Here is a 16,271-nt window from a genome sequence, read left to right on the forward strand (position 1 = left end):
GGTATAGAGGAAATGCAGGGGCTAATGCAACACCTTTGAAGCTAATAACTGAAGAGCTGTTATGACTTTGAACCTCCCAGGAGAGACCCAAAGTAATAAGTAACTAGACTTCACTTTTCCTTCTTATTCCAATCTACTGATGGTGCTCCCAATTGGCCTAAGTCAATAGGGCATAAGAAGGCAAGGAAGAACACTGACACATTCCCTATTGACTTCAGCCTCCCAAGGCAGAGGTCACGGTGGAAAGGAATGCTGAATACCACCCTAGGAGAAAATGTAAGACAACCAAAACCACTGTCATCATCCACCTCATGCCTAAGTTCTTTGAACTTACCTGCTATATGGCAAGGACTGATTATATATTATCTAACCTAATCTGTACAGCAATGACATGAAATGATGTAGTACTCCCTTAGCCTTATAATAAAAGCCTAATATGCTAAGTAGTCCAGTCATCCAGTCGTCTGTTCAACCAATCAAATCATAATATGCTAATGATATGCTAAGGCCCCTCAACCGCTCTCTATGATGTGCACTGACCACCAGGGGGCAAACAGTCAACTGGTTGACCAGTCACTATGATGTGCACTGACCACCAGGGGGTAGATGCTCCGATTGGTAGGTCAGCTTGATGCTGGGGTCTGGCCGATCAGGACTGAGTGAGATGGGCTGGACATGCCCTGGAGAACTCTTGTGGTCCCTCCCCAGCTGGCCAACCTCCTGCAGCCCTTCTCATCCCTGATTGTACACCAGTGGGGCCCCTTGGCCTGGCCTGTGCACTCTCACAATCTGGGACCCCTCAGGGGATGTTGGAGAGCCGGTTTTGGCCTGATCTTGCTCAGCGCAGGAGCTTCCCTCTGGTGGTCAGTGCACTCCCACATGGGGAGCGCTGCTCAGCCAGAAGCTGGGCTCACAGCTGGTAAGCACAGCAGCGGTGGCAGGAGCTTTTCCCGCCTCCGCAGCAGCACTAAGGATGTCCAACTGATGGCTTAGGCCCACTCCCAGAGGACTCCCTGACTGGGAGAGGGTGCAGGCCAGGCTGAGGGACTCCCCCGAGTGCACGAATTTCGTGCACTGGGCCTCTAGTTTTATAGATAAAACTCAAACCATTTAAGTAAATCTCTAAGGGTTGTAAATTAACTAAGTGAAATTTTTTTCATAAAACCTCAATCTGTTTAGAGACCCAACTCATGGTCTTCATCAGAGTATTCTTCCTTAACATGTTAAGTGCCCAGCCTGTTTTGTCTTCCAGATGGAAAGTATAGTATCAGTCACTGGTGACTGACTGGGCACTTAACGTGTTAAGAAAAATTTATTTGAAATCTCGGGCATGGATTACTAGTATAAGGAACAATGGGGGGATCATATAAAAATTATACAGTCCAGAGTATGATAATTGTCATATATAGAACATAAGAGCTAGTTTGGCTAACAGAAAATGACACATAGTGAGTGTATTAGGCTTGAGTTTGTATAACGTTTTTCTGACATTGGCTCTCCTACTGAAATGGACTTAGAAAATCAAGAAATATAAAGCTGGTTCAAAATAAAACTAAAACACTTTGTGAGACTAATATAGAATCAGTTACTTCAAAATCACAATCAATCAAACGAGAAGGTAGAAGACATTGAGGAGACCCGCCCAATTGAAGGCTGTGTGACAGGAAGCACTGGAGAGTGATAAACTGTTCCTCTCTGGTGGAAAAAAAAATCAAGTGTTAAGAAGCAATGCATGCAAAATACTCTTCCTCTAAGGCCGTAGTTCTTTGAATTAACTATGGGAAACTCAAAATTCCTAAAATATTTCCCTCTGCTTAAGAATGTGATGGGAAATGGCATCTCTGAAACTCCATCATCCCAAATTCCTAAGTCGTTCTCTTTTTCATTGCTGTGTTTAGAACATTTGATTAGGATTTGTTGGAAGGGAAGTCGTAACATATGAGAAATAGAATAATATTTCCCAATCAGTCATTGATCCATGTAGGGTCTGGATTCCCTTTTCTTTAGCACCGTTAATCACATGTAGTCCTTGGATGACTGGAATCCTTCACCTTTCCTTCCACAGGGGTGCATCCTCTAACCCTGTGAAGTTCACTTTTTTATATTGTAACTTATTTCTAAAAAATATTTTATGTTTTTTAATAGATGTATATTTTTATATCATTAAATAACTGACCATTTATTTAGTTCTCCTATGCAAGACACTGTTCAATGTACTTTGTATGTATTCAGTTTTATTTTGTATTAACAATCCCAAGTATCTTCAGTTTGCAGATAAGGAACACCTCAGACATAGCCATGGCAAATTGTTGAAAATCATCCTGTCAGTAATTGTGGGACATGGGATGAAACCACATCTTCTTTGGCTTCCGAAATATTCTCTTTAACATAGTGTATAAAACTAAGATAAGCCTTCAAGCAGGGCTTCATATTGCTACAGAGTATTAATGAGGCCCTAATTCCTACTTCTTCACACCAGGCATACTTAGGCAGCTTTAGATAGGCTGGTTCAAATTCAATTCTCCATTCAGGCTAAAGGAGGGAACCATGAAGTAGCTAGATAACTTGGGATTCATATGGCTTATCCACAGACTCTTAGGCATCCCTCTCCATTCTTTGAGACCAAATTGGCACTGGATTTTTTAATTACATAAGCTCTGACCAGAGCTTAATATTCTGTGACTCAACTTGTGGTTTTACCCATTAAAAATGTTTGGTTATAAAAGAAATATGAGTGATAGCCTGTATATTAAAATAAAATGTGACTTTTATGACATGAAGCAGAGAAACAACTTAAAGAAATTATTGCAAACTCATAAAGCAGCATTAATGATCTGGGTCTGGAGTCCTTTGACTCTTCGAGTCAGATTTGCTTAAAAATCAAGAAGAAACTGGATTGATTTGAGAAGAGTGCTTCAGTTTAATGATCAGGATAGAAACAGTACAGAAATAAAAACAAAATGAAACAAGTGAGGATGATTAAATTGGAGAAAGAGATATTTTTAAGAAAAAGGTTGAGATCTTAGAGGACAGATTAGATATATCTAAGAGGAAAATGAGATCTTGAAGAGCAGGCTACCCTGATAAGTACTGGTATATAACTGCTCTTAACAAGGCCATTAAACGAAAGAAGTATTTTAAATGCAATTGAGAAAAAGTGACTGACAACCAAAGAAATTTAAAAGGGAAAACGAAAAGAGCCCAGAGTAGATAAAAATTACTCCTAACAGGGAATCAGTACTCAGGAAACCACTGAGAGATACTTCTGAAAGCTATGGTTTTGGAATTGATAATAAGAGCAATTGGAAAATTACCCATTGAAATTATTACAGACATACTTAGAGGTTAAAAACTCTAGATATATTTGACAGAGGGAGAGCTGAATATTAGAATATAGCCGTTGTAGGTAGATTGATGGCATATTTACCTGTACCCTAGGGGAGTATGCCCAAGCTAAGAGAAGACACAGCAAAGGCATTCATGACAGATAAAGACTATTTCTGGATTCGAGGTTCAGCTGAATAAAACATACCTCCTAGCTAGAATTATACAATTCAGGGAAGTAAAAGTAAACTACATTTATTAGATGTGTGTGGCTTCGAATGACGGTAACTTCTGAAGCTCTGAAGGAATTGTGCCCATATCAGTGAGAGACTTCAGGGACAGTGACTGGAAGAACCTCAGCTGTTCCCAGATGTCAAATTACTCTCTGAGTCTTGGAGCAACTCTGGCTTTTTATTCCTCTCATGGCCAATGCCAACATGGCCCACTCTCCCAAGTCACCCACCCCAAATCATGTGTAAATGGTGCCTTTTGAATGAGGCCTATTCCAGCCATTCTGTTTAAAACTATCTATCATCTGTAGCTCCTAGCCCCCAAATCCTATTCTCTTTACCCTTTTCCAATAGCGCATTCAAGAAGTTTATATAACTTTTTTTAAAAATACATTTTATTGATTTTTTTACAGAGTGGAAGGGAGAGGGATAGAGAGTTAGAAACATCGATGAGAGAAAAACATTGATCAGCTGCCTCCTGCACACCTCCTACTGGGGATGTGCCCGCAACCAAGGTACATGCTCTTGACCAGAATTGAACCTGGGACCTTTCAGTCTGCAAGCCGATGCTCTATCCACTGAGCCAAACCGGTTAGGGCTATATAACTTATTTAATGTATTATTAATTGTTTAGCTGATGTGATCTTCTCTAAAAAAAATGCATGTTTTATTCACTAATGTGTCCTAAGAATTTAGAAAAGTTCCTGTCACACAGGAGACAATAAATATTTGGTTAATGAATAAATGTAGTACTTATGACACTTGAGAAAAACTAATGCAACTTCTGGGACTCAGCAGGAAACATACAATTCCAGAGATGTAAGTTCTGGCTCCTAGCACACATCAGGAATCCCTTCAACAAAAACATTAACAGATTAAGAGAATTGGGAAAATGGTTAGGATTTGAATTAATACTTTAGAATTTAATTAGTAATCCACAATAGAAGAGGGTTTCATTTTGAACTTTAATTCATTGAATTTTTAACATCATTATAAGGAGGTCTAACCTTTGAATTTGAATTTTTCCCTAAAATGTATTAGAAACTTTGTGTTAAATTGGAAGACATTTCTATTTTTGGTATGCACTTATTTTTGAAGTATATTTGTATGTCTTATTACTTAAGTATTTTTATGTTATTTGTGTTTGTTGAGTTTGTTCTAATTGATATAAAATATCAAATAATCTGGCTGCACTTAATTTGGTATGAAAATAGAAGAAGAAATGATTTTTTTTAGCTGACAGCATAGAGTGATCTTGGAGTTAGTTTAATGATTGTATTGTTTTAATTTACAGATGTTTGGAGAAATGGACTCAAGAAATGCGTAGAACTACTCAGATAAACTGCTAATCACTTGAGCCAGAGGAATACCACAAAGTTCTTTAACCATGGTTCCAGTGCTAAGCCCAATATGTCAAGGGGAAAAACTAGAACAGGATAAAGGAAACTTTCTCCTCATGCCTAATATTTTCTCCCTTTAAATAGAGGCCTGACCTCTTACCACTTTTACTAACTCGCCCCCAGGGATGTATGTTACATTGCCCTATTGATAAATTTGAAAAAAAGAAATAAATAACTGGACATACTGAACTCAGTTTCTACCATCTCTCTTGGAAGCTAACCAGCCCACAGAGAGCGTAATACTTCTCTGCTCCTGCACATGGGGCTTTTCAGGTCCAAGATGGCAATGACTGTTTGGGTAAATTTGCCTCATTTGGGGATCTAGGTGGGAGTCCTATTTTGTGCTAAACTAAGCTAAACCCCACACATTAGTCTTCAGTAATAAGAAGGATAATAGAGTAGCCTCTACCTTTACTCTTTGTTATTCAGACTAAGGTGGACAAGAGTCTGCTATTTATTGCCCCCCTCTTAAGGAACCCCACAAATATTTTCTTGCTGATACCTACTTGGGTGCGAGTTCCTCATATAAGACTTATGGTGGGGAAGAGCTGTTTCCACCTTTTTTGCTTTATCCTGTATGATCCTCCTGGAGCATCTTGGATCTTACTTCTTTTACCCTCTGGTACAACCTTTTCACTCCAACCCCGCCAAGCATGGCAGGTGCAGTGGGCTGCTGCCTCTCTCTAAAGGGCCAGAAGGTTTGAGACACGTTGTTTCACTCCTACCAGGATTATTTCCTTGGCACTGAAAGTCTAAGTAGAAGCTTTTCACTTCATGGTTGTGTAACTATATAATGAGATCCCAACTCCACAAAGAAAGGTGAAAATTTTCACTTTCTAAAGTAATTTAAATGTACTATGTTAAGTCTTCCTTCCCGAAACTCCTCACAATCCTTTAGAGAAAGGCTGCATTTCTGCACATGAAAAAGAATATAAATCCCTGAAACTATTTTCTTGTCCTCCTGCAATGTCCTATTTCTGTATCTATTATTCTGCAGTATCATCCATTCTTTGGCCTTCAGGTAATGTAATTCACGACAGCATTTTTACTTCTCTACTAGAGGCCGTTTGAAAATATTTGGGAACACGTTGGTTGTCAAAATGACTAGGGAACAGTACTGCTATTTTTGGTGGACCAGAGGATGATAATTATACTACAATAAGAAAGACACTCTCATCCAAATGTCAAATGCACCCCATTAATTAAAGTGGGGAAGTTTGTTTCAAGTTTGGGCTACTCTGAACGGCGCTGTGATGATCATTGTTGCACATGTCTTTTCCTGCCTATGTATACAATACCAAAATGGCTGGATATATAGGCTGTGCTTTTCTAAGCTTTCATAGATATTGTCAATCAATTTTACTAAGCGGTTGTATAATATTTATATTTTCATGAGCAATGTTGGAGTATTCCAGTAGCTCTACAGGCTTGTTTCCACTTGGTGTTTTATTATTTTTATTTGTTTTTAGGTTTACTTGTATTGTTGGATGAATAGTGTTATTCTGGCTTGATTTATCTGATGACTACTTTGGTTGAGAAAATTTTCACATGTTTTTAGGAACTTGCCTCAAATTCTGTTTTGAAATTCCTGTCCAAAATTCTCCTACTTTATATACTGCCTTTTTACTGTTTAAAATGTATTGTTTGATGAACCAAAATTTAACAATTTATTATTTTATTTTTCAAATGAAAGTATTTTCTTATTTAACATTATTAAAATAAACTCAAATACTTTTAAATTTTCCTCTTGTGACTCTTTTACTCATCGGTTATTTAGAAGTGGATCATTTAATTTCAGTGTATCTGGGAATTTTCATGTCTTTCTTTTTTAAAAAATATATTTTTATTGATTTCAGAGAGGAAGGGAGAGGGAGAGAGAGAGATAGAAACATAAATGATGAGAGAGAATCATTGATCAATGGGCTGCCTCTGCACAGCCCCCATTGGCGATGGAGCCTGCAACCCGGGTATGTGCCCTGACCTCCTGGTTCATAGGTTGACTCTCAACCACTGAACCACACTGGCTGGTCTGTCTTCCTGTTTTGACTTACAGTTTATTCTCTTGGAGTCAGAGGAAATATTTTATTTAACTTTTAAATTTTTTAAATTTATTTTTCTCCAGCTTTAGTGAGATATAATTAATAAATAACATTATATTAACTTAAAGTATAGAACATAGTGATTTGATATACGTATATGTTTGAAATGATTACCACAGTAAAATGAATACATCCTTGACCTCACATAGTTTACTTTTATTTGTGTGCTTGTGGTGAAAATGCTTAAGATCTACTTTCTTATATTAAGGTATATAACACAATGATATTGACTATAGTTACCATGCTGTACATTACCTCCAGAACTCATTCATCTTATAACTGGAAGTTGGTACCAGTTCAACCAGCATTTCCCTATATTTTCGACACCTAGCTTCTGTTAAGCACTTTTCTACTCTCTATCTGTGAGTTGTTGTTTTTTAAGATTCCATATATAAATGAGAATGCAAAAAAATCATGCCATTTAATTAAATTTATTTTTTGATAGACAAATAGATGAGGAGGGTTGATTCCTTCATTTCATAATTTAGACTTTTATTCAGCAAATAGCTATTGAGTGCCAGGTACTCATTAAAAGGACAAGGGTAGGCTTGTGAATAAAACAATGATGGCTCTGCCCTATTAATGAGAAAAGAAAAAGGGTAGAAACATAATTGCTTAATATAAGTATATATTTATATCTATGTCAATATCAACGCCTATACCTACATCTATATCAATGCCTATACCTACATCTAAATCTATCATCTATCTATACGCGATATATGATATGTAATGTCAAGTAGTGACAAGTACTGTGAAAAACCTTAAAACAGTATAAGGAGATAAAAAGTGAAGGAAGGGGCACATTCTTTGAAACAGAATAATTAAGGAAGTCATCTACTAGGTGAGAGCCATGTCCCTATGTAAGGGGAAAGCATTGTATGTAAGAAAATCAGCAATTGAAAAATTTTTGAAGAAAGATAGTGTTTTCCAAGACTGGTAGGAGGTAACTAGAGCTCAGATCATGTAGGGACTAATAAATACGTTGATGCCTTGGGATCGGGGCTGTATGCTAATCAAATTTGAAAGATTCTTTTGGATCTTGTACAGAGAACAGTCATGTGAGCAGTGGAGGCAGAGAGGCCAGATATGACTTGCTAAAGATACAGAGTAAAAGAATTTTAGCAGGGCTATTGTCAAATCCTTTTTTTGTGTGTTATTGAGAAATGGGTGGAACATTTGGAACTTCCTGATAACATAGTTAGGTATGCTTAATAACTTTTCTATGAGAATACCAAGAGAATGTTGATTAATGACTCAATGTCAACTTGAAATGAACAGAGGGATAGGACTTGGTTCTTAATATTATCCTGTTGAGTATCTGTATCTGTGATTCATTTGGGTGCATGGAAAACATGCTAATGAAATTCACAGGTTACCTGAAGCTGGCAGTAAGCCATTGAAACAATAGGCAGGTATAAAATTACCACAACAGATTGGAAAATACAGTCACCTTTTCTAAAGAAATTGTACTAAGCTTTAGAGAAGCAAATCTAAGACACCAGACAAAAACTCCAGACAAAATCAAGATTACCAATCCTGTAAGCTCCCATGTCCCATAAAAAGTTTAAGCAACAAAATAAGAGCTCAGACTAAAGCTACAATAACACATAAAAACAAGAAAGATTGCCATCAATGTGTCAAAAGTCTTCGGAAGTTTCTGTCAGTAAAAAAAGAAGATTTCAGTTTCAGATTCTAGAGAGAAACACAACTAGGGAAACCAGAGTTCAAATCAATAGCAAAAATATATGGTTGATGCGGTAGGAATATTTCAAGGGATATATAAACCAGAGTTAATAGAAGTAGTATTGAACCCTCTGGCATTTGCTAAAGTTATTACGTGGAAAGCTTTAGTATAGGTGGGTTTGGCCAGTCAATGGTAGCACTGAAGAATGAGGGAAATGCTTTAGGGAAATAATAACTTAAACATAGTCCTACCCCTTTCATACACTCTACAGAAATAAACACTTTAAACACTAGTGAACAAGAATTATCCATTGCAAAAGATAGGGAAATAATTAGAAAGAAAACAATACCGAGAACAAAAGAAACTAATATATAATCATTCAGTGAATCAAATTTAAATATAAGAAAATTAATATGTTGTAGGAAAAAATGTAATTTGTATCTTAAATATGATTCCAAAGAATATTGAACCCAATGGGGAAACATTACTTAGAATTCTTGAATTGAAGACATTTTATGATACTAAGTTAACCAAAAAAAGCAAATTAGTGAAGTGGAACATTAAAAAATATATTAAAAGACCGAAAAAAAATGCAAAAAGGGAAGGTTTGAGAAAAAAGTTTAAATACATGGAACATAGATCCAGACAGTCTAAACTTTACTTACTAGAAAAAGGGAAACATAACTGAGAGGATGAAGTTACAAACAAAATAAAATTGAAGACATTGTATGACTGATAAGTGAGAAAAACAAATTGTTCTTTATCCTCAGTCAGGAAAAGATAGGGTATACTGCATAAGAAACAATTTCCAAATCCCGCTGCTATAAAAGAACAACGGTTTATTTCTTGTTCATACTATATATTCAACTTAACTTGGCATAGGGTTCTGGTCAATTTCATTCTTACTCAGGGACCCAGAGGGTGGGTTATTCATCATCTAAACTATTGTTCATTGGGAGAAACAAAGTTTGTCACTGCACATGGCCTCTTAGGGGATATGCTTCATACTCCCTCTTGGATGTAGCACACATTACTTCCGCTCCTATTCCCTGGCCTGAGCAATCCATAAGGCGAAAGCCTCACTGCAAAATAGAAAGCAAAACAACAACAAAAATATATGCAAAAGGAAGGAGGGAAGATAATTATTACAGATACAACGTAGAATCAAGATATATACAGGGTGTCCCAAAATAAATGTACACACACTTTAACAGCTGATGGCTCAGTTTTGAAAATGAGATGTATTTTAATAAACACTGCCTTTATAATGATTCAAAATGTGTGTATACATTTTTGGGGACACCTTATATAATTGGTATTCAAGAAGCAGAGAACAGTGCAAATGGAAATAAAATAGTAGATATAAATATGTAAGACATTAAAATATTCTTAAAATAGACTTGAATCTATAGATTGAAAGGGCACAATTCATTATAAGAAAATATCTCCCCTTTGCCCACCCCCACCTACCCTCACCTCCCTTTCCCTTCAGCTATCACCACACTCTTGTCTGTTTTCACCTTCATCCATATAGCGCTCCCTCCCCAACCCCTTCTCCTCTGGCAGCTGGCAGTCTGTTCCATGTACCCATGTCTCTGTTCCTATTTTGTTTGTCAGTTTATTTATGTTCATTAGATTTCTCACATAAGTGAGATCATAAGGTATTTGTCTTTCTCTGTCTGGCTTATTTCACTTAGCATAATGGTCTCCAGATCCATCCAAGCAATTACAAAAATTCACCCCCTTTCAATTTAGTCTCTATGCACCAATTCATTAATTTTCTGTATTTGACCAGAATGATTTTCCTGTGGATACTCAGGTCCAGAAGATGCTTTGTTTAAACCTCAGTGGAGTCTCATTAAGTTTAGAATGATATCCAAACTTCATATGACATTCATAAAAGCCTGACATTAACAATACTTTATTGGTTGACTTCATTTCTTGCCATTCGAGTATTGTATTGACTATCACCAGGATAAGGCTTTTCTTGGAAATGTAGTGATGCTATATCTATTCTTTATCTCAATTTACATATCTTTACTATGTAGTTTAGTACTACTGATCAATGTCATTATATTCTTATTTATTTTCTATCTCCCTTTACCAGAGGCTAAGTTTCACTAAATAATGACCTTGTCTTCTACTTTATCTCATTTTCCCCAGAATCAAGCATAATACTTGACATGTAGTGAATTTATGAGTATTTAGAATAAATTAAGTACTAAATTACTTGGAACCTTACTGTCCTGAATGGCTGTTGGCTCAGGATGCTGCCCATGTTGTACATTACCATTTTTGCCTCTATAGTTATAAAATAGGCAATGAAAAGGGATTTATATAATTTTAGCAACAGCTCTTGATTATGTAAATGATTTTGCTTCTTAATGCAGAAAATATTTTCAGTTATCTGAAGACAGGGTTATTGGATTGATGCTATAGCCAATGACAGGTTTACTCCCTCTTAATTGGTTAAAAGGCAGAGCTAAATTTGCATTGAACTGCTGTGGAGAGGATTAGAATGGAAATCTCAGTTCTTGGTGACTGCAATTCCATGTGTTCTACCTATTCCTTTCTGATGCAATCCGAACTAATGGTTAGCTTTGTTCTTCCATTCCTCAGGTAAGGGGCAGTTACCAATCAACAACTCCTTTTGTGGAGGTAAGAGTGTTCTAGGACTCAAATGCTGGCTCTCAGTTCTCCATTATGCTTGTCTGATATTAATCCATTCCAGGATACCAATCAATAATCAGAATTTTAAACTATTTTTAATGAAATCGCTCTAGTCAATTAAAATTGGTATCAGTATAATAAAATAACATAATTTGTTAATATGTATTGAAAACAAAATATCCAACAATGAACTCAAATATTACATTCACTGTAAAACTATATTCCTTGAAGTAATTATATTTTATTATTAAATTTATTGGGGGTAACAGTAGTTAATAACAGTATAATTTTCAGGTATATACATTATACTTTGATTACTATTTTATTACCATTTATGAATGAAAAAACTGAGACTCAAGGATTTAGAAAACTCAAATATAGACATTCAAATGAGTTCAATTGGATTTCAGATAGCTCGGTTGTACCCAGTGTGTTATAGAGCAACATTGTTTTTCTCAGGAAAAAAATAATAATTTAGCTCCTTTGGGTAATAAAAGACAGAAGAATGATAGGTCTCCTTTCTTCAATTTAGGCCATCAAAATCAGGGAGTCTCTTTCTCCCTCTCCTTTTCTCTCCGAAATCAGTAAAAAAAGATATATTTTTAAAACTTTTGTGTGTGTGTGTGTGTGTGTTTTTCAATTCCCTGTATTCTATTTACTTAGAATAAGAGACTTGGATTTAATTTGCATCTTAAAGTCTATACTCGTGAAGAGAAATGGCAATTTAGGTAAGACAATTTCAAAAATGTTTCAGAAAGAAGGTAACATACTATAAAAAAGTTTAATTAGTGAACATATCTATTCCATTTGAAGATAAAGATCAAACTTCAATCAGATTTTGTATAGCTGCTAGTTGGTCTATTTTAGAGCTGACCCATTGTACTTTTTTTTTTTTTTCCATTGTACTTTAAGTGCTGAACAGAAGGATATAATTGGTAAAGCTTATCTGGTACTTAGAACATGGCAAAATACAAGAATTCACAGTAAGCAGGAATAGCCTCTTTTAATAATACAGTCTCTTTAAAAAGAAGGAAATCCAATTTAGCTTATTGAAAGATAAATTTAACTTCTTAGATCACCTAACTTTATCTTCCCAGTGATATAGCTTTTCAATAAGTAAACTCAAATTAAGGTTACACTTCCCATTTAAATGGATAATTATGAAACAAAATCATTTAAATCGATTGTCACCAATTTGAAAACCAAGGAAGATAAAGCTACTGAGGTCAAGGTGCCTATCTTTCATTTGTTTTATCTTCTGTAACTGTTAGGTGATTCCGGCGTGTGCACACACACACACCCCCCCACCCCCCCCCCCCACACACACACAATTAAAGAGTAAATCTGAAATTTGAGTAATAGTATTGTCTTATGTGAAAATAAATCTTTAAACTTCTCTAAAAGATGAAGAAACAGAACAAATTAAATTATGGAAAAGAAAATAGAGGCATGAAGGAGCATTTTTATAATTATTTGTCTCTGTAATCATTGTGATAATTACTGATGTCCTTATTTGCAAAATTGGCCATTGGAATGTGCTCAAAGTTCTAGTCATAATCCTTCATTTAATTATGACTAATCCGAACATTAATGTGTTTGCATAAACCAAAAGCATTACAAAAACTGTTGTTTTGCCAAACCAGCATCAACCTCTGAACTAGGAGGTCACAGTTTGATTCCCCGCCAGGGTACATGCCCTCATGCAGGGGGCAGCTGCTCAACAATTCTCTCTCATCATTGATATTTATATCTCTCTCTCCTCCCTTCCTCTCTGAAATCAGTAAAAATATATACTAGTATTTAAAAAAACCTTTTTTTAAATTTTACTCTATTCTAGTTATTTAGAACAAGAGACTTGAACTTAATTGGCATCTTAAATATATAATATTTGGTTTAACAGTAAAAGTGAAATCATAATCTTGTATCATGTTGCCTAAGCTGTGAATATTACTTATAGTGAGAATTGCAGAGGTGGACTATGTCTATTTAAAGAGGCACAAAAAGAAAGGATGTCCAGAATACTGAGAAATGACTTTTAATTATCTGCTGTCTCATATACATCACAGGGTGATTGCATTCAGAGGCTATTGGATAATAATTGAGCTTTGGAGGGAGTGAAATGTGTGCTTCATCTATGGGGCAAAGTATTGGAGAAGCTGGTTATGACTATGAAATGTACAGGAAAATTGACTCAGCATCAAATATTTATTACATCCACTTCCTTAAGAAAATAATCTTTATTAGGCGAAAATGTATTGGGTGTCAAGAACTATTTAGGTTTGTACTTTGCCTAGATAACTTAATAGATTTCCTTATCATTGTTGCTGTAACTTGCATCTAACCAATGTCAAATTAAATCCAATTAATTTTCCATATATTTTATATTCTAATTCCACAGAGCAACATTTTATTAAAAAGTTACTAAATCTTTCCAAATGGGATAAAACAAACCATTCTAAGGGCAGACTCCCTGCATAGCAGTATAATACTAATTGATTGAAGAAGCATTCTTTTGGTTTAATTAAAGAATAATAATTTAATATTGAGCCTGTGATTATATATGACTGTGGGCACTTGAGAAAATCATATTAAATCTGAATTATGCCTATACCACTTTTAGGTGTATGACCTTGAAGAAGATCTCTTACACATGTGTAAAAAAGGATTAAATTAATTGCCTACCCTACGGATTTGTTGTGAGACTTATTTTTTAGGAATATGAACTTCTCAGAAAATTGGGATACAAACCTTGTATTTTTTAGTCTCTCTTGACTGCCCTCTCCCCACTTCCCTAATTAAATTAAGTGCTGTTTCATAAGGTTTGGAATGTGGCTTGTTGAACAAGAGAAGAAGTTCTGAATGTTGTAAACTGAAGTGCAAGGAAGTTTACTTACCATGGATGGAAACTTAACTGAAGAGAAATGGCAGCTAGTGTGAGCATAGGTCGTTAACTAGTTTTTAATAAAGAGAATCAGACATCGTTAAGCACGGTCATCTGTGAAGCATGACCCTATTTGTTTCAACCAGGAAATGACACACTCCAGGGGGTCACAACATTGCTCCACCAAGGATGAACACTCCTCCCTTCTCCATCCTGTACTGGATTTTTGGGGGGAGCAGGAGGAGGTAAGCACATGCACAAGTGAAGTCACAATGGTGCAAGGGAGGTTCTTGACTACAGAGGCTTGTCAGTCTAACCTGGAAACGAGATCAATTGGCTAGGGGGTGGACCTGTGAAAACCTGGGAATTTGACTGGCTATTTTGAAAAAGCTCCTGGTTCTTCCAAAGCCCAAGATAATATGATCTCACTTAAAATAAAGCAGAAAAATGGAATGATATATAAAAAATAATAAAAAAAAACCAGTGTGCTATCCTATCTAATAAAAGAGAAACATGCAAATTGACCATCACTCCACTACACCCACCAGCCAATCAGAGTGAGTATGCAAATTAACCCAACCAAGATGGCGGTGGCCACAGAGCTGGAGCGAGCAGGAGGCTTGGGTTGCCCCCGGCAATGGAGGAAGCCAAGCTTCCCACCCGCCCTGGCTGGCCCTGGCCTCCGCTCAAGGCTACAAAGTTTCAATTATAGAAGATAAATAAATCCCAGATACCTGCTTCCACCAGGCCCTGGCCTTTGCTCAACAGATGCTGGAAAAAAAAAAAAAAAAAAAAAGCAAAAAAGGAGGGACTGGGAGCTTGGGTCACCAGGGGCCGTGGCCAGCCTGCAAACATCCATCAGCCCTTCACCCAGGCTGGCCAGGCACCCCAGTGGGACCCCCACCCTGAAGGGGCTGTGGCCAGCCTGCAAACAGCCATCATCCCTCGCCCAAGCTGGCCACATCCCCATGGGGTAAGGGTCCTTGCTGGGGGGCTTGGCCAGGCTGCAAACAGCCATCAGCCCCTCACCCATGCTGGCCAGAAACCCCAGTGGGGACCCCCACCCTGAAGGGGCTGTGGCCAGCCTGCAAACAGCCATCAGCCCCTCACTCAGGCTGGCCAGGAACCCCAGCGGGACCCCCACCCTGATCCAGAACACCCTTCAGGGCAAACCAGCCGGCCCCCACCCATGCACCAGGCCTCTATCTATAATAATAAAAGGGTAATATGCTAATCAGACTAGAAGACCTTCCTGGAGACCTTCTGGACATTCTTCTGGAAAAAGCCATGGTGGTGGGGCCAAGGTAGAGGCAGTTAGAGGCCAAAAGGGAGGGCAGTTATGGGTGATCAGGCTGGTGGGGGGCGGGGCTGTTGGGGGTAAGCAGACCAGCAGGGCAGCCAGTTGTGGCCAAAGCAGGCCATCAGTGGGGGTCAGTTGAGGTGATCAGGACAGCAGGGGGGGGCAGTTGGGGGCGAGCAGGCCAGCAGGCAGAGTGGTTAGGGGCAATCAGGCAGGCAGGCAGGTAGCGGTTAGGAGCCAGCAGTTCCGGATTGCGAGAGGGATGTCCAACTGCCGGTTTAGGCCCGATCCCTGTAAACTGGCAGTAGGACATCCTTCAAGGGGTCCCAGATTGGAGAGGGTGCAGGCCAGGCTGAGGAACACCCCGCCCCCTCCCACCCCCCCCCCCGCCCCCGTGCACGAATTTTGTGCACTGGGCCACTAGTGAGGATATAAGACAAAATACATATTAAAGAAGGAAGCTAGAGATAAAAAGATAAATCATATAAATAAAAGAGTAAACCCAATTGAAAATTGTCACAATGCTAAATATATGTATGCTTAATAGCATAGCTTTAAATACGTATGTTAAATGAAAATGGCAGTGACATTAAGGACCACTGAGTTTGCCACTACGTAAAAGCTATAGAAAACTGGCCAAAATGGTCAAAAGCAATACTTTCAGAATTCTGGAATTCAAC

This window comes from Plecotus auritus (genome assembly GCF_963455305.1).
Source record: "Plecotus auritus genome assembly, chromosome: 11".
Classification (NCBI taxonomy): Eukaryota; Metazoa; Chordata; class Mammalia; order Chiroptera; family Vespertilionidae; genus Plecotus; species Plecotus auritus.